General features: G+C 33.1%; 1 protein-coding gene across 4 annotated transcripts in view; it reads left to right on the top strand.

Annotated features, from left to right (window-relative positions):
* Nucleotides 1-26,581, top strand: part of LOC145290933 (rabphilin-3A-like) — a 1,108,728-nt gene that overhangs the window by 255,491 nt on the left and 826,656 nt on the right. For 3 of the 4 annotated variants that reach the window (XM_080136654.1, XM_080136564.1, XM_080136609.1), the window contains exon 2: nucleotides 2,103-2,137. The gene's annotated coding sequence lies outside the window, so the exon portion shown is untranslated. Of the gene's footprint in view, nucleotides 1-2,102; nucleotides 2,138-17,176; nucleotides 17,307-26,581 lie in introns of those variants that run through there. The other variant, XM_080136530.1, reaches the window with a different exon arrangement.

The following is a 26,581-nucleotide window of genomic DNA, read 5'->3' as shown; positions in this document are numbered from 1 at the left end:
TATTTTCAATATCAACAACTAAAAAATATTTTAAAAGAAAAAAATATTTCAATTATAAAAGTAAACTATATAAAAATATTTTAAAATTATTTAATATATTATTTAAAAAAAAAGATACACTTCAATTATAAAAAGTTTTATTTGATTATTATAATAGTTTTTTTTTAAATTACACCCATTTGATTTTCTTATGTGTTAATAATGAAAAATAAATAGTAAAAACAAATTATTAATATCCCTCCCCTAAAAAGTATCCAACCTAAAACAGAAGCTTTTTGATAAACACTGCTTGTCTGTTTCTGAATTTTTAAGATGAGGATTGATAATTTATATTATTTGAATTATTCAAACGACTGTTCTCATTTTGAGTGTTATTCTCACAATATTTCGGCCGATGTAAACCTCGATCTGCTTCAGGTTATCTCGTTATACTAAAAAATCTGCACGGAATTGCAAATGGAATGCTTTATTTAAACCAGAAAAGTATCATGATCTCATTCAATCAGCCATGACGGGTAGAAGTCTTAAATAATTCGCAGTTGTTATTTTTAGAATCGTCCACACTGGTAAATAAACTCAGAACTGAATTTTACCGAGTAGTTTATCCGTTATGCCATGGGTCCTTGCAAACTCAGAAAAATGTCACTTAGAATTAGACTTTTACTTGTTAGTCTATCGCATCCTGACACCATACGAGAATCAGAAATTCTATATGTTTAATCATAGCTTCGCATGTCACACATACCACTTTACGCATGAACACAATGTCTGACACAAGGTTATGTAATGGGTGGTATTAATATGACGTATGTATTATTCTTTGGTGTTGACTGTTCGTATTAGGAAGAGTCTAAGTATGTTCATGTGTGTGATCATGTTGTGAGATGTTAGATATTATATATATTCATTGTGAGTGTTCATATTGTTGAGAGATGGAGACATTGGTGAGATATAGAGACAGGGTATATAAAAAGAGAGAGACAGTTCTTATATATAACGAGACAGACAGGGTACAGATTTCTACAGGAGCACCAAGCCTGTAATTCAACTAGAAGAGATTTTTGAATATCTTGATAGATAGACCGAGAGTGCGTTTGACATTTACGTTGACAGTTGTACATTTTTATAAACACAAAGTTCATATTAATACAATTTCACTTTACCTTTGTTTTGGTAGAATGACACAACACAAGACGGCAGTTATAAAAACACATGATGATATGTTTATTTCTTCGACCGGTCGGACATGATTCTGTATTTCAGGGATTCAAAGTTGTTTACATGGTTACCTCTAAAACCTCTTGCTTCCAGAGGGTGCCCTGACTCTAACCGAGAATCGGTCTGAACTTCTCTGCTTCTCTGATCTGACTGATCCGATTCTCTTCTCGCTTCTAACTCTGATTATGATTCTGACTTATCTAACTAAATTCATACTCATGACGTCACTGCATGACCAGCACGTGCCTCTCAGACACATGGCATGACATGCCTCCGTGTTTAAGCATGCATTGTTATTCACATGTTTCTTACAAAGCCGGCCCTCTAACCTAATTTTCGTTACTCACTTTACAAATAACATTCTCCATTGTCCGTTTTTAAATTCCTTATTTTAATTTTCATTTTTATAACAGAAGCAAATTTCATCATTACATTCCTTTTTCAATAAACAGATATCTAACTATTTTGTGGCAATTCCACATTCCTTATTTTCAATAACATTCTGTATTTATTTTCACTTATGATTGGAATTCTCAATTCCAAACCTAGCTTCGCAAGTTAGAATCCTTCACTACAAGGCTGCTGTTCTTGTAACAACAAGATATTTGACAAAGTGCCTTGAAGGACGCATATCAAACAGTTACGCTAGTCATACAACTTTGGTCACACTTCTATGCTAATCTTAGAATCATCCAAACTGGGGATTGAACTTAGAACTTAATTTTACCTTATCCATTATGCCATTGGTCCTTGCAAGCAATTCTAGCATGAATTTTCATAACCTTAAACTTATGTTATATAATAATTAAAAATAAAAAAACAGATGATTTTACAATTAAAATATCCACAAAAGAATTAATTATTATTTTCTTTATTATTTACAGGTATTTTTATTAGCCTTTTCAGGATTAATTTTTAGGTAAGTTGATATCTTTTTATGTATTTTGTATATGGCGCTTTGTCTATTTGATGCTATTATTTAAACTAATATGTTACCACCGATCAAGGCCAAAAGGCACTCAAAGATAATGTTTACTGAAATAAATATAGTATAAGTTGAATGATGAAGAATATTATAAAAGGATTGAAGATAAGGAATGGAATGTACAATATTGATGACATGCATATGGTTTATGACAAGTATTTGTTGCAGTCTGTAGAGAAGCAACCCTGTGACAGTGTTGTAACCCGGAAAAGTCACCAAGAAAGACTCTGACACAGATATAAGTGTTGAGATCAAGTGTAATGTACTTGCAATAACCCTTATCCCTGAGTGGCTTCCGGGCCTTGATAAGTGGTGATCACTGTGTAAAAAAAAAAAATAAATAAATAAAGTATTCGTATTTACAACACAAAAGAATTTCTAGAGAACAAGAGTTGCACTTAATATGCCATACTATGAGTGACTTTAAAGTGATACCTGTCAATGTATTTATCCGGGTCAATAATTAGTGGGTTAGTGAATTTTTTTCTTTATGATCGACTGTTGCTGTTCTGGTGTTGGTTGGGGTTGAGATCAAGTGTAATTTGAACGATGCTATTTTAACTGGTTTTGTCTCAGATCGTGTATGATATACACCATATCACCAATCTTGTTGCTGGTTATGCCCAATTTTCTAAATTATATATTGCTTTAAAATTTAAATAAAAAATTCTCTCCAGGGTTAAATGTCTTTTGGGTACATCACTAAAACATAAACAATTCAACGCAATTAAAACTAACAATATAAATAACATGACATAATTAGAATAACAAAAAAAAAAAATAGTTAACTGTTAAGGGATGAGCTGATCTCCCTATTTCAGGAATAAATGGGCTCACCCAGAGACGATAAATATACATACATGGTCTTACACAATTTTGAATTTTTCAAAAGAAGTTCATCAAAAATCGATTTAACCTACCGTGTGAACATGGTTACAGCAGGTAAGACTGTCGGAGTGTGTGACTCTATACACTTTTAATAGAATTTCGGTCTTTTTAAACCTTAAAAGTAAATTTCTGCTTAAATCACTTGAACAAGTTTTCAGGGTTTTGGTTGAGGTTTGCATTTTTAGTCGCATACAAGCAACTCTATAAGTCACTCCGTCAGTCCGTCGGTTGGTGTGTCGGTCGGTTGGTCTGTCCGTAACACTTTTGTGCTTGGCCTTTTTGGTTAAGATCAAAGGTCTGTTGTTAATAGATGCTGTTCTTAGCTTTTTAAGCTTTTCTTGGCCTTTTGGCCAAGATCAAAGTGTTTTTTGTATTTTTTGATATAAATAAAAAATATTTTAAAAATTGGGTTTAAGTAGGAACACCCTCCCCCTCCCAGCACACACACATAAATACAAATTTAAAGGGGTAACAATGATAAAAGATGCTGGCCAAGAGAAAAATCGTTTAAAATTTACAGCAGATGGTTGGAAGGGTCCAGTGTGAAGTTCAAAGCAAACCGGTGATATTAGCCTTGTCGGTTGCTGAGCAAACAACCTCGTGATTGTTGGTTAGTGGGGGAATTGTTGATTGCCCATTATTTACTACACTGTTATAGATTTTCCAGAAGTCACGATTTCCTAATTTTTGTGCTTCGATGCGTTTTTTAGTGGTTTCAGTAAATTCTCTCTTAGCTGTCGCTATTTCTTTCTTAACGTTACTTCTAGCTTCTATATACTTCTGTTTGTTTGAACTGGACTTATATCGGTTAAATCTGCGGTATGCATGCTGCCTTTGAGCAATGGCAGTTGCGAAAGTCGAAGTAAACCATTGGGGAGAGTGGGGCTTGCTATAAAATTTCCGCATGGGAACATGTGCTTCAATTGCTGTTTTGAACCATTGTCAGTGGTCTTATTTGCGCACTGTTCAGCAGGAAGAGAAAAAATGTTTCCCCATGGGGCATCTAAGATCTCTGATGGCTTCCCAGTCAGCCTTTTTATAATATCTCGTTGTTTTGAGCACTGGCTCTTCAGTTTTGGGTCTAGAATTTAGGGCGATTTCTACCATTATCACTGCATGGTCAGCGTTCCCGAGTGGGCTGTCAGCATTTGTTATGCAATCCTCGGGAAGTGTAGTCAGAAACAGATCTAGAAGTGATGCGTGTTGTTCTTGCTGGTCAGGGAAGCGGGTTGGAAACGTAGCCATTTGTGATAGGGAGTGAGATATAGCGAAAATATGTGTTGAGCTGCCCGCTACATCTGTGTAAGTAGAGAATCCAAGCCAGTTTTTGTGGTGAACATTAAAGTCACCAAATACATGTACTTGTGCGCTAGTATCGAGGGAGAGTGATGTGTATGCTGTCAGAGACTTTGTTTATTATGGTGCAGTCCTGGGTCGAGGGAGAGCAGTAGAGAAAATAAAAGTAGCTAATGTTGTGTTGTATGTTTAGTCTAAAGCACATAAAGGCTTGATCGTCCGTTTCTAAGTTTGTTTCTCTAGTCAGGGGGAGGGTGTTACGAATGTAGACTCCAAGCCCGTGCATTTGTCTGTCAGAGTCCTTACGGCAGAGTGCGAGATAGCCAGGCATGTTAAAGTAGTTAGAGGGGATGGAGTGTTTCCATATATGCATTATAATTTAAAGAGAGGTTTATAATATTCCCAATTTGATTCCATCTTCTCATCGAAATCAAATATTTATTCCGCTTTGTATAATAAAATGAAAGTGTGTTTCGTCATAAAACCGACATTTTTATAGTTAAGTGTCTCCATGGAATCTGATGCCATTCAAAATTGTTGAACTTTCTTTTTAATCAAGAAAATGGAAAATTCTTCTTGTAAGAATTCTCGTTCATTAACGTTCAAACATTCAGCATAATAACCTGTTAACTGATTGGCTCACATTTTCTTGTTTAATTTTGATTGGCTAAATTGTTTGTAGAATTTAGAATTCAAGACAAAGTTCCTATTTACAATGCCTCCCCATGGAACAGAGTTAGACACCAGGGTCTTTTTTTAACGTGGAGAAAAGGAACAAAAATTAAAAATTGTCTCAGTCGCGAAGGATTTCTCTTCCACTGACAGAGAACAAGAAATTGAAGAGCAGCATCTGAAGAACAGATACTACACTGTTATCTCGGTCCAAAGGCCAGTAAGACAAAGTTCTATTCTAGTATTTTATACCACACTTTAGCCATCTTCGTTAAACATCTAATAACAGACAAGGTATTACTAGAAGAAAGATTATTTAAAGTCTACACACACACACACACACACACACACACACACACACACACACACACACATATATATATATATATATATATATATATATATATATATATATATATATATATCAGTTCTAAACTGTCCAAACTTCTGTATAGGCTCCTGAGTTCAACATAAAGCTTACACCAATGGACTCCTATAAAACCTACACTTCCGTAAATACATAAATAAGCGGATCTAACTTTCAGGAGAATGTAACTATATCCATACACAGTGTAAAATTAACGACAAAGTAAAATTCTAACAGTTACACCATATTTCATTTAATCACCTTTGGTAAACATGTAATAAAATATGAGATATTAGTAAAATAAAAAAAAACGGGTTATTAGAATCAAATTCTATATTTTCACTTTGTTTTATTCAAATTTCTCATAAATCAAGGAACACCATCTTGGGGATAACAGTTGATCTCTATTTCAGAAACATAGATATTTAAATTAAATTCTCCTTTACTTCTCCAACGTTGAGTTAGTAAACAAGTGAAGAACAGTTTTGTAATATATTTTTCTTACAAGCTCTTGGTCTTATTGGATTCCAAGATGAGAATTTATTTAGTCTGATGGAGCATTCAGCTTAGTCGTGTTACTAAAGAAAACATCACTTAGAGAAGATGCATCATTCCCCATATAAGCCTGTTTGGAGGAACCATATAGAGGGGATATTATTTGGGCTGCGAATGCTATGTTAATTTGAATATTTGGTTAAGGTAGCGAAAAGCGCTGGAGCACTCCCTCCTCCAGAAACCAACGCTCTGCGCACATAGGAGAGTGTTTCTGAATTGTTAAATCTTAATCAAAATTAAATGTTTACACCAATCAGCGCCAAGCTTACAAGGCAGGCAAATATTTCATTTTTCAATATCATTATTCTACAATGATAACTGTCGTTCATCTAAAAGCCTATTAAGTCCTATGTGTGTGAAAAAATCTGCTATCTTTAGTCATATCTGTGCCAATTGCAATAAATAGGTCTTTTTTTATATATATATATATATTAGAATTTTTAGAATGTGAGAAATTATATAATTATTTCCACAGTCAACCAACGTTGTAGTTCCCATGAGCCATGAAAGCCAACAGACCGGAAGTCCAAGACTCGAGTGTCACCCTCATTTGGATTTATCAGTGAAACACATTCAAATTCAGGATTTGAAACTCAAATCTCTTGCATGCGAGGCAAATATCCTGCCACCTGAGCAACCGTGCAACACACAAGAAAGTTTATTAGCTAACACAGATCAAGCAAACCGCGGGGAAATTTGACTATGAAATGTTGTACTTGCTAGTTTATTAAATTCATTAATATTTCATTTTTCAGTTATAGCAATTAGTAAAACAATTTTCTGAAGCAATTAAAAATCAAGCCTTGTATTAAACCAAACAATATTTTTTAATAAAATCTACAAGGAACAAAATGGTGGTATTCAATTAGCAAAGTAGGCAACTGACTACAACTCTAATCGTATTAGACAATCTACATATTTTTAATTATTGAAGATCATCGTATAACAAATATAACGACACTTGGAATTATTTTTAGTATCTCGTGTATATACTCTATCTCTACTATCATATAAAAGGAACTTTGTGTGTGTGTTTGTTCCCTATAGACTCAGAAACTGGGCTTCTTTTTTTTTAATTTCAAACGAAGGTACTTGATGTGTCTGGGAGTGTTCTTACGTAGGTTTTGTATCAGAATGCATCTGATAAGTATCGAAAAATCAATAATCGAAAAAAAACAGATTAAAGAAGGAAGTTCGATTGTGACAAAAGTTGACACTTTTATAAAACCTAACATCACAAGTGCATTTGAGAAGTTTAATCACCGCACAAGCAGAAAGGCTCAGCCTATAAAATCAACTGTAGATTCTTTTATAAGACAGGGTCGCATTTGAAATGAATGTTTTTTTTAGAACACAACTGAACCATAATACTTGACTTTTGTATGTTTAACTTTAATTATGTAAAAAGAATTTCTTAAAATGAACACTTGGTTCCTTGGTAAGACAGGGGCGCATATGAAATTAATGTTTCTGTTTAGAGCACAATTGAACCATGATACTTGACTTTTGCATTTTAAACTTTAAGTCAAACCATTATTTATAAATATTTTTATAAAATCAACAGTAGATTCTCTACAGTGCAATGTAAACTATAATGTATTATGAACTAAGCGACTGCAGGGAGGCATGTGGAGTTTCCTCCAGTTACAAAACAATGGGAGGGTCCCTAATTAGAGCAATCGATTTGATTAAAAAATGTGCGATTTCGATGACAATAAAAGTATTAGAGTGTGGGACATTTGTTGGTCCTTAATCAATTTTATTCAAAATCTTATATATAAAATATTAAAATCTTATAATATATATAAAAATAATTTACTGCAAAAAATGTGTATCTAAAATAATTTACTGCAAAAAAACAAGAATTATGTTGTGAAACAAATATTTGTATAAATATTTTAATTGTTTTAAATAAAATATAACTCACTAAATGTTTATATTGACTAGCAAAACAGGCCACCATCTTGGAAAAACGTCAATGTGTCAGGTAATTTACTGATATAAAAAGGCCAAGCTAAAGACCAGAATCACCAGAGCCTTTGGGGGCATAAGTTGAGGGAGAGTTCTGAGAACTTGTGGCTAGTTTGAGGCCACATTAAGGTTGTCATCAAAGTCAGACGTTGTATCACCAAGTGAAATCGACAGAACACGATATAAAGAAAAAATGAGTTAAATTTGGAGGTGAATAAATGTAAAAAACAAAAAAAATTCTAAAATTTAATATTTTCTAGAATTTATTATAATCTAGATCTTAATACTTATTTGAATACTGAATCTGCCTTTGTGTAAAATATATTTGACTTTGAAACTCAATTATTATAGTAAGCTATAAATAGAAGGAAAAAAGGAAAACAAAAATGCTATTTCTGAATTTTTATGTGTATCTTGATTTATGCAAATAATAATCTAGGGCTAATTTTTGGGAGCTGAATGTTTCTCACATTAAAAACTCAACAAACTCTGCCCTTGTGAGGAGGCAAGTAAATAGAGACTTCGTTGGAATCGAACTAGTCTGCTGATTTTGTAGTCCATATATGAAGTCTCCCGTACCGTGTCCAAAAAAATTTGGTAAATGTTTACAACGTGCCCCAGCATATTATAAACATCCAAACTTCCCCATGTTAAGAACGGCTTTCAGAACAAACACCCCCAACCTCGAAAGCCATTCTTAACATGGGGAGGTTGGGAGGGTGTTTATTCCGAAAGCCATTCTTAACATGTGATGGTTGGGGTGTTTTTACTACGCTGGGGCAGGTCGTAAAAAAATACCAATTTTTTTTTTTCTTAATCATGAAACAATAGTGTTTGACATAAATTGTTGAGTCCATTTTTAAACAGCAATAAATGTCTTTTATGCTTAAGAACTGAGTTGGAATTCATGGACATTTTTGAAGTATCAAAACCAAGTAAAAAATATTGATTTTTATATTTATCTGCTTTTATTTATCAAAGTAAGCTGAGTTCATCTTACAGTATTTTAGTCTGGCACAAGGCTATATGAAAGCATTTATCAAGAAAGAAGAAAGAAAGAGAGAGGGTTACTAATGTTTATGTACATTGCTTAATTATCATCTCACCTGATCATTTTTAATACATCTTGTCTCATTGAAGCTCAAACCCAGACTTTGCACCTGTTATTCTCTCTTGTCATGATTGACGTCATATTAGGTTAAATATCGACTTGCTTTTCTCATGATATAGAAACATCAATTTGTTTTTAAATCTCTACTGACCCTTTCGTATCCAGCACATATGGCCTAGGTGGCAAAATATATACTAGCTAATATCTAATAGTAAACACACATGAATATTTAACTGTTAAGCAATGGTTGTAGTGTTGAAAAACCCACAGAAAGAAGAATATTCCCTTACTCAATTTATGAAATTGGGGTCGGAAGCAGCTCAATTTTTTGTGATACTCGTAAACAGGGGACACACAAGAAGTACAGTGAAGTTGAGATAGATTGAGAAGTGATAACTAGTTTGTGTGCAAAAAGGGCAAGAAAATGGAAATGCATGAGAATTCAGAAAGCATGTTTGAATGGCAAGAATATTTAAGTTTTGTTACCTTAGTGTTGGTATTATAGCTCAGGGAAGAGCACATTTACTCTAGAAGATTTCTTAGAAACTACTGGGCCGACCTGGCTGAAATTTTGTATAGATTTTTGTCATGATAAAGTACAGCGAACTAAGTATTATAGTATCTGTTCGATGCATAGTTAGAGATCAATAGGTATTAGTATATGTATATATATATATGAAAATGTATTATTATATGTATTTAATGTAAAAATGAGTACAACTTTTACCATGTTCAACCATCATTTTGGTATAAAGCGTTCATTCTAAATCAACAGGCTATAACTTTTGCCCATTTTTAACAGACTAAAAAGGTCTAGTTTCTTCCTTATTGCTTCTCTCGTTCAACAACGGAACTTGCCATCTCTCCTGCTACCACTTGTTGACACATCCAATTATTGCGGATATAAATCTCAAAAGGCATTTATTTTACGCTCTTATTATACTATTCAACCATGCTCTTTTAATGTATCTGCCAATATATGGCAGCAGGCCAAGTCCTAACACCAGTTTTTGCCAAGATAGAATTCTTGCTGTAACTTCCAAATTGCAGCATAACAATTTATCTCTCTTCTTTTATATATTTTTATCATTTTCCTAAAGTAGGGAACTGAAGGCAATCAGAGAGGCTGCTTTAAACTTGGCTGGGATCTCCGGATCTTCGATGGAAGAGTAACAATGGATAACATGGCTGCATTTTGATACAAATGGCTGACTTCATAATGTAGCCTAAAGCAATATCATTATGGATGTCTGCAGTGGCTTAGTGTGTGTTACCAGCACATGGGGGATTGTAACTCATTAATCCAGAGTGTAAAAGTATGAAAAAAATATTAAATTGTCTTCAAGATTTCAAAGAAATAAGTTTTGTAATTGTAGAAAAGGCAAGCAAATATTCCAGTATCATTTGCCACGTGGTAAACATTTATTAACGGAATATTCAATACAAAAGTATTAAATATAAAACTAAATGTGGCACAAGTCCGAAAAAAGAGGAATGAAGTCTTGGCCTATCTAAAATAAATTTAACTTAACGTCTCTTTCACTAGAATACCAGGATCACTCCTTGAATAACCAAGTAGATTATTCATCTGGAAACCTGCAATAAAAATATATACATGATGTGGGAAGTTGGGAGATAAAATTTTATATAATAAAAGCGAATGATAATTTTACAGTTGTTTGTTATGTGGCAAATGAGCAGTTTTGCCAGTCAAAAGAATATGTAGGTCTCCTAAAAACGAACTTTATTCAAATTCCTTGAAAGTGAACCGACATCTGACAAAACAGCGAATCTGTCACCTAATATGGGTCGAGAATGGGGACTAGCAAATAGAAAATTAGGTAGAGGAGAAAAAACACCGAGGGTTGGAAGGGACGAAAATAAAAGAGAGCCTTATGACGTTATGCATACACTAGTCAAGTTGAAAAAAAATAACGAGAACAAAAAAAAACTGAACTAGCGTATTCTAATCTAACCAGGTTGATACAGTGTTAATGTTTGTTCCGGCTAACCAATATTCTTTACCTAAGGTACATTTAAATACCACTCAAGATTAGCTCCATTTACTTACTAAACGTGCAACTTTTACTCATCTTTCGTTGAAGTCTGCTAAAGAAAGTTTCACTTACTCCAGATCTGTTCTTGGAAAATTTCTTCTGTCACATTCTCATGGCAGTTAGTAAGCAAATAAAAACATAGAATTCTTCCTTTTTCTTGGTCAGTGCCCAATTGATTCATGTGCGAAACCGGATCCAGGATAAAGAACTGTCTATTCAACATGCAAATAATGTAGCCTTCAACTAACTCACACAATGGACACATGCTTATGCAGTAGAAGAAAGTATGATCAATATCTTCCTTCCAGTTTCTGCATCGGACACAACTAGGTGTCTCGGCAAAACATACTGTGTAAAGTCTTTTTATTGACCCAGAGGGTATTTCTTATTATCAGCCAGGTGAGCGATGCTTTGTAATTATCAAAGCACCTCATTTCAGGCACCCAAGGCCATATTTAGTAATGCTCTCTATTTGTAAAACTGAGTTTCTCAATCCTATATCATCTCAAACAGATCCCCTCACTATAATCTTATACAGTGCCTTATGGAACAACAACACGAGTGTCACAGAGACTTTCACCCAAGAAGGAACTTCAAGGACTGTCAACTCAGCTGAGTGCTCTCTTTTTAAAGCTGGGAAAGCTTTCTTGGTGTCTTGCTTTTAGAATTAACCATTTCTCTCTGAAAGTATACACATTTAGCCTAGTAGTTTAGGTGAAACGTACGTCGACAAATCTCAACACTTGGCATATACCCAGATTGCTTTCAAAGGGATGTAGGTAATAGAGCTAACCATCGATTGCTTTCCACATCATAAGAACTTGAAAAGAGCACGCAATGTAATAACGTGAAGGATCAGGTTCACCCTAAGCCTGCAGAAGAAAGATTCCAACGCAAGCACATAAAGCATCGGTGAAAGCATACAACCCTAACGAATAGATCTGAACAAATTGAAAGGTTTCACTCTCATACCATTCACTTTTGCCATTGCACTGGGTTTTGCATACAAGAGACAAATCAAGGAGCAAAACTGAGGACCAAATCCAGCCGAAGAAAGAACAGCTCTAGGTAACGATGATCGCCCCTATTAAAATCTTTGGACTGATCTAAATTGATCAACATGGCTTCAGTGTTGACTTTTTCTATGATCAAGCATATCATGTGCAACTTATCCTGGATCACTTGGCCCTTAACAAAACAAGTCTGTTCGGGACTCATAAGTCGATGCAAGACAAGTTGTAAACAATTTGCTAGGATCTTGGTCAAATTCCTTAATTCTGTATTTAACATCGTTAAGGACTGGAAGTTACCGATACTATCGTCACCATTTTTATGTTTGTACAGCAATTTAATGATCCCCCTTTGATAAAATACTGAGGTATGAATCCATTCCTAAACAAGGTGTTGTACAATACGGCCAGCAAAGAAATAAAAATGGGCAACAGCCTCAAATATAATTTGTAGGATTGACCAACCATTTCACAAATTCTGTTGAACTCAATCTGTTTCAGGGCCTCCAGGAATTCTTCCTCTTTTATGCAACCTTTGCACCCGGCCACTTCAGTTTCCTCAAGATAAGAAAAGTCAACTTATGGCTATAGTACAGCCGTCTGGCAATGTGGCGCTAGTGATGTGCCGATCAGTAGACCATTGACGCTTCTCTGCACACAGTAAAACAGTCATGTTTGTTGCCTCATTTGGCACTCTTTTTAACCTAGCCTTAATTAAAATTCTCTGACCCTCCCTGTTATCCAAGGAGTCCAGTTTAGCTTTAACTATAGTAAAACTACTGTTATCCCCCTCCTCCGCCATCCAATCTATTCTAGATTCTAGTATTACTTTCACTGCCCTAGAATTGAAGTTGAATCAGCAGCTATAATCAGCAATGAATGACCTAATTACTTTTTTCAAATGTCCCCTCCATTTATTTCCAATTAAAGTTCTCGTCAGTTTTCTATGTATAATTAGTAAAAGCTGTGCTCAGAAGCACTTCAAGTCAAACAATGACGTGTTGAACTTTCAGTAGCCAACCTAGGTTTAACACTATTTAAGTTTACCCGAACTTGGACAAGTCTGGGGTCTAATTAAATCATATTATGAAAACTTGAACAATCTAGAATCTCTATGTCGACTCTTCTGATTATGAACTGATCAAACCAGAGTTACGTCCACCTGTTCAAGTCCAAGGGTTTTTCACTTAAGAACTTATTGACAAGATCAAACCTATCGACAAAATCTCAAAATGGTTTTACATCTCCACTTCAGTTTTCCAACAATCTAAATTGAAATTCAGGACCATGTTCCAGTCTCCCGCTAAAATTATCAAGTGAGATGAGTTCATGGAGGTCTCAATCTGCCAAAAAAAAAAACAAAAAAAAAACAGCTTAACACAGTTATTGAGTGCATAAACCCCAATAAATACAAAATAGTACATTGTTAATGTTAATATCTAGAACACACTGCCTGCCTGCTGGATATGCAAATATTGGGAGACAACATGATACATTTAGAATATGCTTAACTAGCCAGCCCCCCCCCCCCCGCCTCTTGTGTGGGCATTCAAATGTGCTGAATAGAGCTGAAAGTTTCTAAGGTGAAAGTTTCTAAGGAGCACGCTGTGATAATCACTTGGAATAAAGTGGATTTCCTGTAAACAGCATATATGCACGATATGTTGAAGGTCGCTTGCAACTCATATTTTTAGAGAGTCATCCTTCAACCCTGAAACATTTAGATTAGATAATCTGAGAAACATTGAGGTAACTTAGGGTTGAGTACTTGGAACGAACATATACATCTTTAAGATGGACCTCTACTGTTCCTGATATTCATAAATGACCTCCCCGACAAAATTGCCTCTGAGATGAGTATATATGCTGATGACACCACACTCTATAACAGGCACGACAGGAAAACAAATGAACACATATCTAAAGAAATGGCAGAAACACTAAAGGATGACCTCCAATCTGTAGTGGAATGGGGACAAAAATGGATGGTCATGTTCAATGCCGCCAAAACTAAACTAGTTTCATTCAATAATTACAAGAAACCTTCTCTACCACCTATAGCAATGGCCAACGACTCTTTATCTGAGAGCACATCTTTCAAACTCCTTGGCCTAACGTTCACAGGAAACATGAGTTGGAACAATTACATTGAAGGCATTGCCAGGGCCGCTGCAAGGAAGGTGGGCTCTCTCTACCGTGCTAGAAAACTACTAACACCCGAAAGTATTCTGTACCTCTATAAGGCCACCATTCGCCCATGTATGGAGTATTACTGTCATATTTGGGCTGGTGCATCTGCTACTAGTCTCTAGCTCCTTGACAAGGTTCAAAAGAGAGTCGCAAATCTGATAGGCCCTGAACTGGCATCTAAGCTTCAGCCTCTGTCCCATCGACGAAATGTTGCATCCCTCTGCCTGTTCTACAAGTATTTTAATGGTGAATGCTCTGACGAACTGCAAACACTTGTGTCCCCACGATGAGAACACCCTCGACAAACCCGACAGCCTGCTAAATCACACCCCCATGCTGTAGAGATCCCTAGATGTAAAAGATCTTTTTACTCCAGTAGTTTCTTCTCCAGAACCGCTAGACTTTGGAATTCCATTCCAGGTCCCTGCTTCTCCAGCTGTACTGACGTGCAGAAGTTCAAGTACAACGTGAACCGACATCTTGCTGCCCAAATCCCTACATAGTACCCCAGTAGTTGTTGCCTCTGATAGTAGCCCCCTACACCAAAGTGGCAATGTGCCTTGTTTGGGGTGAAAATGTAATAAAAAAAAATTTAAAAAAACAAAAAAAACACAGCTGTCCTCAAAGAACCATGGGTAATCTGAATAGTTATGAACTCATCTAGAGACAGTCCACTGATGTCTAAGGTAATGTGAGAGGTGGACGTATCTTTATTAAGACCTGACCAATACATAATTTTTTAATTCATACAATTCAGCATCATTAGAGAAAGCCAGAAGAGGGAAAGCATCAAATGCACTGTTCGCCTCCTCCATCATTGTCTAGACACTATTCGCCTCCTCTGAAGGCCTGACACTGGTTAAATAGTCTTTTTGCATCTTTAAAATTCTTGGGATTTGTGATGTAATTTGTTTTAACCATTTTAATTTTATTATGGGATTTCATTATAATCGCTTGTTTGGGAGTTGTTTTACACATGTCTCTCCCTGTGTAAAATAAAAGTTGTTTCTCAGTGGTCGCCTCTCTTTCAACCGAGGGGTTCCTCTGTCTTTTTTTTTTCTGTTGGTAGTGAATGGAAAGAGTGGTGGAGGGGGCGGCATGTCAGTCCTTATTGGGAAAGGATGGGTGAGGTATTTTGGAGGATGGGGTACTGAAAACAGGGTTATTGATTTTAATAGAGTCTCAAGTGATATCAACTGTTTCTCTCTTAGTGAAGATTTTAGAGGTGGAAGTTCTATTTTTGCTAGGAAGCATCGTTCTTTTTGCAAGGGTGAGGGTTTTTTTCTGATTTAGCATGCTGAAACAAAGAATTTGGAAATTATGTTTTTTTTCCTTTCTTTTCTTTTCCGTTTTTCATACATTATCCTGAGTTTCCTCTAGTTCTTTAATCCTTTTGACCCAATTAAGCAATAATTATCCAAAAGGACAATAGGTGATTAGCAAAATTATTTGATAACGTATTATTAAAAGGCCGCAATATCGGCTGTGTCGTCTTTTTAGCTATATTTCTAGGGCCAATATGTCAGCCATGCAGGGTTGGAAGTGTTAAATTTATTGTCCCCAGATATTTGCTAGTTCTAATTTCTAGCTTTTCCTCTTTCAATAAAGATTTTGCAGAAAATTTAGAGGAGAGGACATTTTCGCTTGAACTAAAATCCATTCAGTTTTTGTGGTAGTGGTGGTGGTGGTAGGGGGAGACTCGTTGATAGTGTTCCGTTTTTTTCTCAAATTCATCCAGTGTAATATGGATGGTTGCAGTATTTTTTTAGAGGGGTTAGTTGAAGACCCTTGCTTATTTCTAATGAGCACCACAATTCTTGGATTCTAAGTGCTCTAGCATCCTGTTTTTTTGGGTTATGTGCGGCTGGAGTTAATCTGGTGAAGTATATGAGGATGAGATGCCTCACTTCACCACAAATCCAGCATGCTGGTCATCTTCCTGCTACAACAATTGACATTTTCTGCTCCCCAACTTCTAAATAGTACGGAATTTTGAGGAATGCTTCCTTGTTTAGAAGAATTTCAAAAGTCCATATCTTAATGTATTTATCTTCATTAACAGCTGTTATGTCCTCAAATTTGAGCAAAAATGCAGTTAGATGTTCTCCTAAGATCACTCATGGTACTTCAAAAGTGTACACGGTTGTCTTTCTTCTTCCTAAATATTCCATTTTGAGAAAAGATTCTTCAGCAATTATTTCTTTTTTGGACAAAGCGATGCATTTTTCTCCATTTTTAAAAGGGTACTCTACGTATTGTATCTTTTTGTATTGGTTAAAGATCTGATTAATTTTTCATTTTCCTGTCTATTACAAACAAATTGTTTTTTTTGTGTTTTTTTTTCTTTTAGAAAAATTCTTCTTTTATGTCCAAAGTGATTCCATTCTTCGACATAATCCAAACAGTCTTTTGCTTTGGCTAAGAATTCCTCCACATTGATCTTGATGGCTGGAGGGATCGTCTATTCTGACTTCTCATTTTGTATTTGAGAAGTCGTCACCATTCTTTTGTATTTGCTTTTTAGCTGCCATAACCAACGAAAAAAAATTGCCAAAAAATTCCAGCATGAATCAAAATGTTAAAAGAAGAAACATAAAACAAATTTAATGAGAAATAACGGTAATAGAAACATTAACAATATAGCAATCAAAGTGTTAGAACGAAGCAGACAAAAAATATGACTTATGTTCCACACGTTATGATAGCTTTCAGGATTATCTCCCTTTAATGAAACTCTTAAAAGACCTGTTAATTCAAAGATGGCTGACATCACATGGTTTAATAATGGCCATAATCTAAACGAAGATTATATTTTTTCCATCATTCTGCCTGATTATTATTAAAATGAACTGTTATAGCCAATCCTTGTAATTGATCATCTTCAACTATGCAAAATGGAGTGATGCGACTAGAAAAAAAATACCAACGAACTCATCCTTAAAAGATTATCTATGAGAGTTTTATTTTCTAGAGATATTCATCCTCGGTAAGCCAAATCACATTTTTCTTAAAGTCAATTTTTATTTTAACTGTAATTCAACACTCATCTTCACAATGTCGACTTCTGAAGGTTTTCGGGTATGCTGAAAACGAATTTAACAGTTAAATTTGGGACAGAAAAGTAGTTTTCCAGATATTAAAACATTTATTATTCAATGTAATCCTTAATGTTTTCACTGGCGGCCATCTTTTTCCCTGTTGAACAAGTACTAATGTACCTGCATGTAATGAAACTGAAAGACATAGACAAATATTTTTTCACTTTAATTTCTTCATAAAAAAAAGTGAGGGTTTGTTTTATAATACACTAAGATCTGAAAGAGAAACAGTTTTGTGTGTGGAGAGGGGGGGGGGTAGAGGCGGCCGTGGATAATAAGGGTCTTAATATCCAGAGAACTACTTGTCTGCTCCAAATTTAAATGTGATAGTCGTTTTACCTGCCAATTTAACGTTGAATGTTGAGTCAAAGAAAAAATTTACCAATCTTAATTCCCCCCCCCACATTAATGAACTTGCTGAAGAAGAATGTAAGTTCTTTTTGATTTTTTTTATTCATATTTTTAATTTCAGTTTAAGTTCAGCAGTTTGCCGTAATTCAAACGTTTGCTTGTTTTTTCAACTTCTGTTTTTTTTTTCTTTTTTTGTGCTTATGTATTTTTGGTACCGTGCGATTTTTAAATAGTTTTTTTTTTATTTTTCGGTGCTAATGCACTTAGTGATCCGCGCTATTTTTTAAATTGTATTTCCAAGTTTGGTGCTAATGCGGAGAGTTCCGCGCTATTTTTAAAATCGTATTTCCACGTTTAATTAAAGCTTTGATATGTTTTTTTTTTATTCAATTGTAAGGTTAAAGTACAGAATAGGTACAAAACACCCTCCCCTCCCCATATTAAGAATGACTTTTTAAATAATAGCGGTATTATTTCAGCACAGATCAATAAGTGCATGAGTACCTTTTTTTTTTTTTCAGGTTAAGTACAAGTTTCACAATATCTTATTTTGAATATTTAGCAGAGAAGCCAATAAACGACTACAAATATATATATATATATATATATATATATATATATATATATATATACACACAAGAAATCAATGTTACCGTAGCCAATAAAAATTAATTTTATACCTACCTGGCCATTTGTTTTGGTTTTCAAGTAATTTTTATTTAGATTTATTTAATCTAAAATATTTGTTTTTCGAGCGGATTTGAAAAAAAAAAAAAAAAAAATGGCGGCAACTTCCTTGGAAAGCAAGCCTCGTTTTGATTTCAAGGTTTACAGGTGTTTTGAATTTTTTTTCTTTTTTTCTTTTTTTACAAGAGTACTCAGCGTAGTATAAACACCCAACCTCTCCATATTAAGAACAGCTTTAGAAATAAAACCTCCAAACTCCCCATGTTAAGAACGGCATTCAGATTAAACACCCCTAACCTCTCATGGTAAGAAAGGCTTTCAGAATAAACACCCCAACCTTCAAAGCCGTTCTTAAGATGGGGAGGTTGGAGTGTTTATAGTACGCTGGGTACCAGTGGCGGCTCGTGCATGGAACTGTGGGACTGCAGCACCCCCAATTTATTTCTACACAATATTAATGATAAAATTAAAAATAATACGTTTGTTTATTATTATTATTTTATTTTTTTCTATGTGTACATTATAAAATCATTAACTTTAATGTCGGTATCTCCAAATTCATATAATAACAAAAATAAAACGTGCTTGGAGCTGTTAAATTCACAGTTACACTTTCTTAATGAAATTCTCTTGTACGCATGCGCGGATTAGACGCTTTAGGCAGCCGAGGAAAGCTGCTTGAAGAACTGTCGCTTGGCGCAGTTCTGTGTCGTGAAATTCGTTGTGTGCTTAGAGTGTGCGCCTGTATAAATATGATAACATTGTCATTGAAAAAAAAAAAGGTTTACTTATATTTTTTAAAATTATTAAAATCTGCACATAACGTGTTAATACATAAACATAAAATATTGTGCTATTTTTTTTAAATACACACACTTTTAGCGTTGGGATTTAAGTCGGTAGCAGACGGAAATATATAATATGCAGAAACTGTTTATTTTTATTTATTAAAAGTATTCGGGAATTTAGCAGTGAAGCTAACACGCGGCCAAGAGTAAAAACCAAATATACAATAAATAAATTTTACCATAAAAATAAAGTTACTTTTCCATCTACCTGCCTTTTTGTTTGTTTCTTTAAAGTAGTTTTAAATGCTATTTATTTTGCAACAACTAAACTTTACAAAAACAACTGTTTACATTTTTTCCTAGAAGCAAAAAAAGCGAAGAAACAGTTTATGTTGAAAATATATTTTAGTTAGAAATCTTTTTAGCGTGTATGTTTTAGATATAAAAAATTAGCATTTATTTGCCTCCGACAAGGACAATGTTAGAAGTTTTACACTTTGAAAAATGGATTTTTTACACTAGATTTTTTAATTAAAATGTGTTTGTAAGTAAAAAAAAAACAGTTTTTTTTTAAAATAATTATGCATTTTTAAACTTTACATTGAATTTGTGGGTTTGTATTACTGTACACATAGATTCGAAAAAGTTGTCAAAAAACAAATATATAACAAATAAATGTTATCAAAAGCAAGATAAATTACTTTTCTACCAAACTGGATATAATTTTCGTGTTTTTATTCAATTTAACATGTTTATTCAGCTCGAAAAGCATACAGTGTTTACCGATGTATTGGAAAATTTAAAATGGCGGCCGACTCTCTCTTTAACACGGTAAGTTCGGAAAAAGATGTAATAAATAATAAACTAGACAAAATACTGTTAGAAATTTGCTCAATATATGTTACCGTAACATAACTTGACATATATTCGGTGTTTTTTTAATAGTATTTTGTCTAGTTTATTATTTATAACACCTTTTCCCGAACTTACCGTGTTAAAGAGAGTCGGCCGCCATTTTGAATTTTCCAATACATCGGTAAACACTGTATGCTTTTCGAGCTGAATAAACATGTTAAATTGAATAAAAACACGAAAATTATATCCAGTTTGGTAGAAAAGTAATTTATCTTGCCTTTGATAACATTTATTTGTTTTTTGATAACTTTTTCGAATCTATGTGTACAGTAATACAAACCCGAATTTGTTAGTAGATGGGTCAGATAATACGCATTAAAAAAAGTAATTAGAAATCCTTCTGGACTGAGACAATTTTAATTTTTTGTTTTTTGGGGAAGAAAGCTACATTAAAATTCGATGTTTTATAATGCTTATATATGACATCCTATTTTCTTATAATAACTATCCACTTTCTGTCGATTTTTACCGGCATGGGAAGGTCAGTAAATAGCCAAATTTGTTCTTTTTATATAAAAAGCAAGTTGTTAAAAGATTTGTAAATAAAATTTTGTATCTTTAAATATTTTTGTTTGTTTGCTCACTATATACAAATGTAACCTTTTTTATTTTGCATTTTATTTACAAATACGTTTTGTTATAAATACATCTTTAAAAATAAATTTTGTAAATAAAACTGTTATTAAATAAAACGCTATTTTCAAATAGTAAACTCCTAAATTAACCCTCGTAGGGAGGCAGATAAATTTCAAAGTTTTTCTTTTTTGTTTTTATAAAAAATAAGTTATTTTAAAAAATGTTTTTCGTTTGTTTGCAAAAGAAAAAAAAAAAACCCGCAAACTTTTATTTAATCTGAAAAGGAATAAATATATATATTATTTTTATTCTGTAAAGTGTACATAATTTAAAAAATCTTTTTAATAAAAAAGTTTTTGCGTATTATCCATTTCTGATTGATCATTTGTCTTTGTTATATATTTGAATATTTATTTGAATGTTTGTTTATTATTTGATTAAATATTTATTTATATATTCGAATTCCTTTACACGATATTAAAAAAATACGTAAAATTTTTGAAGCAGCACCCCCACTAATCTTAGGCACGAGCCGCCACTGCTGGGTACTCTCGTAAAAAATACCAAAAAAATTCAAAACGAGGCTTGCTTTTACTAAAGAAGATGCCACATTTTTTTTTTTCAAATCCGCTCGAAAAAACTGAATTCCTGATATTAAATAAAGAGCAATAAAAACTACTTGAAAACCAAAGCAAATGAGGTATAAACAAGGTAGGTATAAAATTTAATTTTATTAGTTACAGTAACAATTATTTCTTGTGTGTGTGTATATATATATATATCATATCATATTCGTATAGTAGTTTGTTGGCTTCTCTGCTAAATTACCTTTTTTTTCTTAAATTAAATTGTGCGGTGGAAGCACAGAATAGTTACAAAACGCTCTCCCCTCTCCATGTTAATGGCTTTCGAAATAATGTTATTTAAGCCCGGTACCAAAAATACATAAGTACCCCTTTTTATTGTGAAATATTCCAATCTACAAATGAACTAACTCAATCTGTGTACTTGATCGATTTAAACTTGAATAAATGAAGTGATGTGAATAAACATTTAAAACAATCTCATCCCTTGAACATTATCTGTCTGTCTTGTTCTACTATGCCGTATATTGGAGCTTTCTTTCTTAGAGATATTCGTTCTCGGTAAACCAAAACGACTTACATTTTTTTTTATCCTCCTGTACTCCACTAGTGGAAAAAAGGGTGCTAATGCAGAGAGTGATCTGCGCTATTTTTTAAATCGTATTTCCATGTTTAATTAAAGTTTTATGTTTTTTTTATTTAATTGTAAGGTTAAAGTACAGAATAGGTACAAAACACCCTCCCCTCTCCATGTTAAGAATGGCTTTTTAAATAATGTTATTATTTCAGCATGGATCACTCTCTGCATGAGTACCAAAAAAAAAAAAAGAAGAATCATAAGAGGAACTTTCGTTTAAAATTAGTTGCTCTTTAGTACTAATGGAAAGAATGTACCCTACTAAAATAATAACGTTATTATTTAGAAGCCGATTCTTGATATGGGGACGGATGTATTGTAATTATTCTGTACTTTCACCTAACAATTTAATAAATAAAGGGTACAGTAAAACTTTAATTTAATTAGGAAATACTATAAATAAAAAAAATAGCACGGTACTTTCTCTGCATAAGCGTCGCTTTTTAAAATTCCTGTTGATACTGATAGTATTTAGTTCAAATTTTATTATTTTTAAATTCTTTTTAATATTGGAAATATTTAGTTAACATTTTATTTAAATTTTTTTGTATATATGCGGATACAGTGTGTTCACCTACACTCATGAGCAAAAAAAAAAAAAAAAAAAAAAAAAATGAGCCAAGCGTGAAAGAAGGAAGAAATGGATTTGTCAATATTTTTTTTTTATGAATTTTAACTGAAAATTTATATTTTGCAGATCATTATTATTATAGCATATAATAAGTGGAAAAATTAATCTTAAAAATAGTAAGACCGCATCTTGGCGAAGATATAAAAAACCGAATTGCAGTCGAAAATGATTTACAAGCAGATTTTTGATAATTTAAGAAAAGAAAAGGGCAAAACATCTCTTTCTGTAGTGAAGCGAATTGGTCGAAGGTTCGAAGTCGAACGCTTGGTAAAAGGGAAATCTGGGTCTGGTCGCCCTAGAGCATCAACTTTGAAGGACGACCATAGGCTTAAATTAACTGTTTTGAAGGATTGAAAGAAAACTTATGTTGACCATAGCAGAATTCAAAACAGGGGCTGGAAATATTCTTTCTAGATATACAATATCTAGACGCAAGAAAGAAATGAGATTTTCTTCTAAAAGGTGTGCAAAGAAGCCATTTTTATCTAAGAAGAAAAAGTTTTTTCTTGTGTTATGGCAAGAAAGATACAGACTGGTTCAGGAATGTTTTCTGGTTAGATGAATCAAGATTTTGTCTTGTTAGTAATGCTCCCGATACTCCCATCGAAGAACTGGAAAAAGATTTTCACCAAGTTGCATAAAAACGACAGTTAAACACGGGAATGCAGGGATAATAGTATATGGAACTTTTACTGCAGCAGGAGTTGGGGAACTTATTAGATGTGAGAAGTCAATTAATGCAAAGGAATACATTCGAATATTAGAAACAGGACTGTTACCAAGTATCCAGAAGATGAGAATATCTCAGAACATTATTTTTCAACATGAGGATGCCTCTGCACACACTGCTAAAGTCACAAGAAAATGGTTTTCTCATAATTTCATAATTGTGATATTTTGGCTAGGTCAAAGCTCCGATTTAAACCCAATTTAGAATATTTGGTCAATAATATCTCGTGTATTGGCTGGAAGAACTTTTTCGAAACTCTGGAAGCTGTGCAAAGCGAATGGAATAGCATCTCCTCTTCGCAGTGTTCCACTTTGGTTGAGAACATATCTAAAAGGATTGATCTTTTAAAGAAATCAAAAAGGAATGCGATTCCATCCTAAGCATTTATTAAAGTAAATGTCTTGTTCTGTGTTATTAGTCTCGTTTCAGTTTCCGTGTTCATTGTTCAATATATCTTTTAGTGCAGTAAAATGTATAAAATTTGTTTGGCCTATTTTGTTTTTAGCTCACTATTATTACCGACATAAATTATTTTAAAGAAAATGCAATTTAGAAATTAGTCAAACAATTTTACTTTACTTACTCATTTATGATCTATTTCCATGTAAAAATTAAATTATTTTTAAAATTTTTAAATAATTTAATTTGCAGTTAATGGTAATTGAGTAAAATATGCTGTAATTATTATGTTTGTCTTCAAGTCTGATATAAACAAGTTCTTGTTGAGCTGTCCCCTTAAATAATCATATTATACCAATTTTTCAACACTAACAATTACCATGCTGTTGTCCGGGTGATCACCGTACATTCATTAGCTCTTATGCTTGAGTGGCCTTCGGGCCTTGATAAATTGTGATTCCCTTGTCATGACAGGAAGTAAGCACATAACCGGGTTCAGCCTTGACAGGAAGTAAGCACATAACCAGGTTCAGCCTTGACAAAAAATAAAAGCACATAACCGGGTTCTTTTACTTGCAGTAAATTAAATTGCTTAAAAGTTTTTAAATATTTTTTTTTTATGTAAATAATGTACAAATCAGTAGGCAAAGCAAAAATATAGGTTTACCGGTTCACTAAGAGGGGGGGGGGGTCTAGTTAAATTAGTATTTTTTTTATTTAAGCCTGAGATTAATAACTCTTAAAGAAAGATTACAATGCTTTTTTTATGAAATCAGTTAAGCCCATGTGACACAACTTTTGAAAATATCACAACAGTTCTTGTCCAAAATGATCCCTATATTAAAAAAAAAAATAACAAAAATAAAGAAAAATCTATATGGTGTACATACTCCTGACAAAACAAAAAAATCATATTCCAAAAATATAACATGGTCAAATATTTTAATTTTTATAAATAAAATAATTTTTAAGTGATTAATGAGAATCCGTAGGCATTACAACAAATCTGGCAAATTCGAATTATATTTTATTATCTCCTATTGTTTTTTGAGATTGTTTTTGAAATGGCAACATGAGACAGGTCCTCTGTTACTCATAAAAATTGATTTTCTTATTTAAAAAATAAAACTATTCAATCAATTTATATGATCTTTGAAATATGATACTTTGGTTGGCACGGCCAAAACATGGAAGGAAAACCAAATTGTTTTTCCTTTTAGACGAATTAAAGTCAATCAAAATCCATTATTCTTGAGCAACTTTTTTTTTCCAGAAAGATAAAAGCCTGAATTTTATCATATGAAAAGCAAAATAATATAGAAGTTTTTCTACTTTTAATAGAATTTAAAATTTTAAATTTCCCAAAAAGATACCATTCACCGCCATTTTTTGTCTCAATGGATAACACATTTGAATATTATTTTTATTTTTTTATTTTTTTAAGGTTTTGAAATCAATCTTTTTTTTTTTTTTTGTCTAAATAAAATTTAGGATTATTTGCTATAAGAATATGCAAAAATATAACATAAATACCTGAATTTCAAATAATTCCATCTTTTATCTCACTCTATAAATTTTACATAGCAAAATTAAAAAATCCAGAATTTAATGATAGTTTGGAAGAAACTATGGTAGCCTTTACATAACTAAATGAACTTCATTTAGTTATGTAAATTTCCTTGAGTTTTTTTCGTAAAGATAATATATATATATATATATATATATATATATATAATTTGGTTAATCTGAAAGAATAATTAACATGTTAAACGAATTTCACACTTCAAAACACAAAGGACGAAAAATTAAACACGTTCAAAATTTGGATTTTTTACCTTAAAATGTGATATGTGTGCAGTTATTCTATTTTTTTTAATCTACAATCCTCATCCTCCCCACAATACAATATATTTTCAGTTTCGGCTGATTATTTTAAGCATATCTATAACCACAAATAAAGAAGTGGGGAGGGAGTTGTAAGCAAAACAATATCTATATAAAAATCGATTATGCAAAAAAAACGTATACCATTATAAAGTTCATTCTTCACTTAATAATCGGTGAAAATTTCATATTGATTGAATAATTATTTGATTTTTTATAGATTTTTAAAGAGAGACTTCATCAAAAACTACTTACTCCTTCCTTCCGTTTTAGCCGTGCCTATACTTTGGTATTGTCACACACACATTTTCCATACACTTTAAAAAAAAATTTCTTATATAGGAGGAATTCTAGATAAGAACCAACAAAACTTACAAATGTTTTTTGTTTTACTTATTGTTTTTTCGACCCAAACAAAGCACAGTGCCACTTGGACATAATTTGGTCCCAGATAGTAGACCCTTAACTGGGACACTATGTAGGGAGTTAGCGAGATGTCTTCACATTACACTGGAACTTTTGTGTCAATACAGTCAGGGAAGCATGAAACAGAAGGAATTCTGAAGTCTTGCTATCTGAGGGAAGAACCTATTAAAATAGAAGACTTTCTTGTATCTATGGACCTCTACAGTGTAGAGGGGAGATTTTGTTGCTAAATGGATTTGTCGGGGGTATTTATATCCAAAGCAGGGGTAAAAGTGCTTTAAGTTTGTCGGAACACATTACATTAAAATACTTGTAAAATAGGGATGCAGCATTTCAGTGATGGGACAGGGATTAGTTTGTTAGTTGAGACCTGTCTTAAATGGCGGGTGATGGAGACCTGTCTTAAATGACGGGTAATCGAAGTAAATGGTTTTGAAGTAATAATTTCCTTTAAAATAATTTAAGTAGGTAATAATGACTACCCAACCTTGATCATCATTAGATCTGTTGAACTTGTAGAATAAGAAGACAACATTCTAAAAATTGAAACAACTT

The sequence above is a fragment of the Euprymna scolopes genome, chromosome 1 (assembly GCF_053919585.1).
Source record: "Euprymna scolopes isolate OS-2025 chromosome 1, ASM5391958v1, whole genome shotgun sequence".
In the NCBI taxonomy this organism is placed as follows: domain Eukaryota; kingdom Metazoa; phylum Mollusca; class Cephalopoda; order Sepiida; family Sepiolidae; genus Euprymna; species Euprymna scolopes.
The sequence above is the reverse complement of the archived record's forward strand: the minus strand, read 5'-3'. Positions and strand labels throughout refer to the sequence as shown.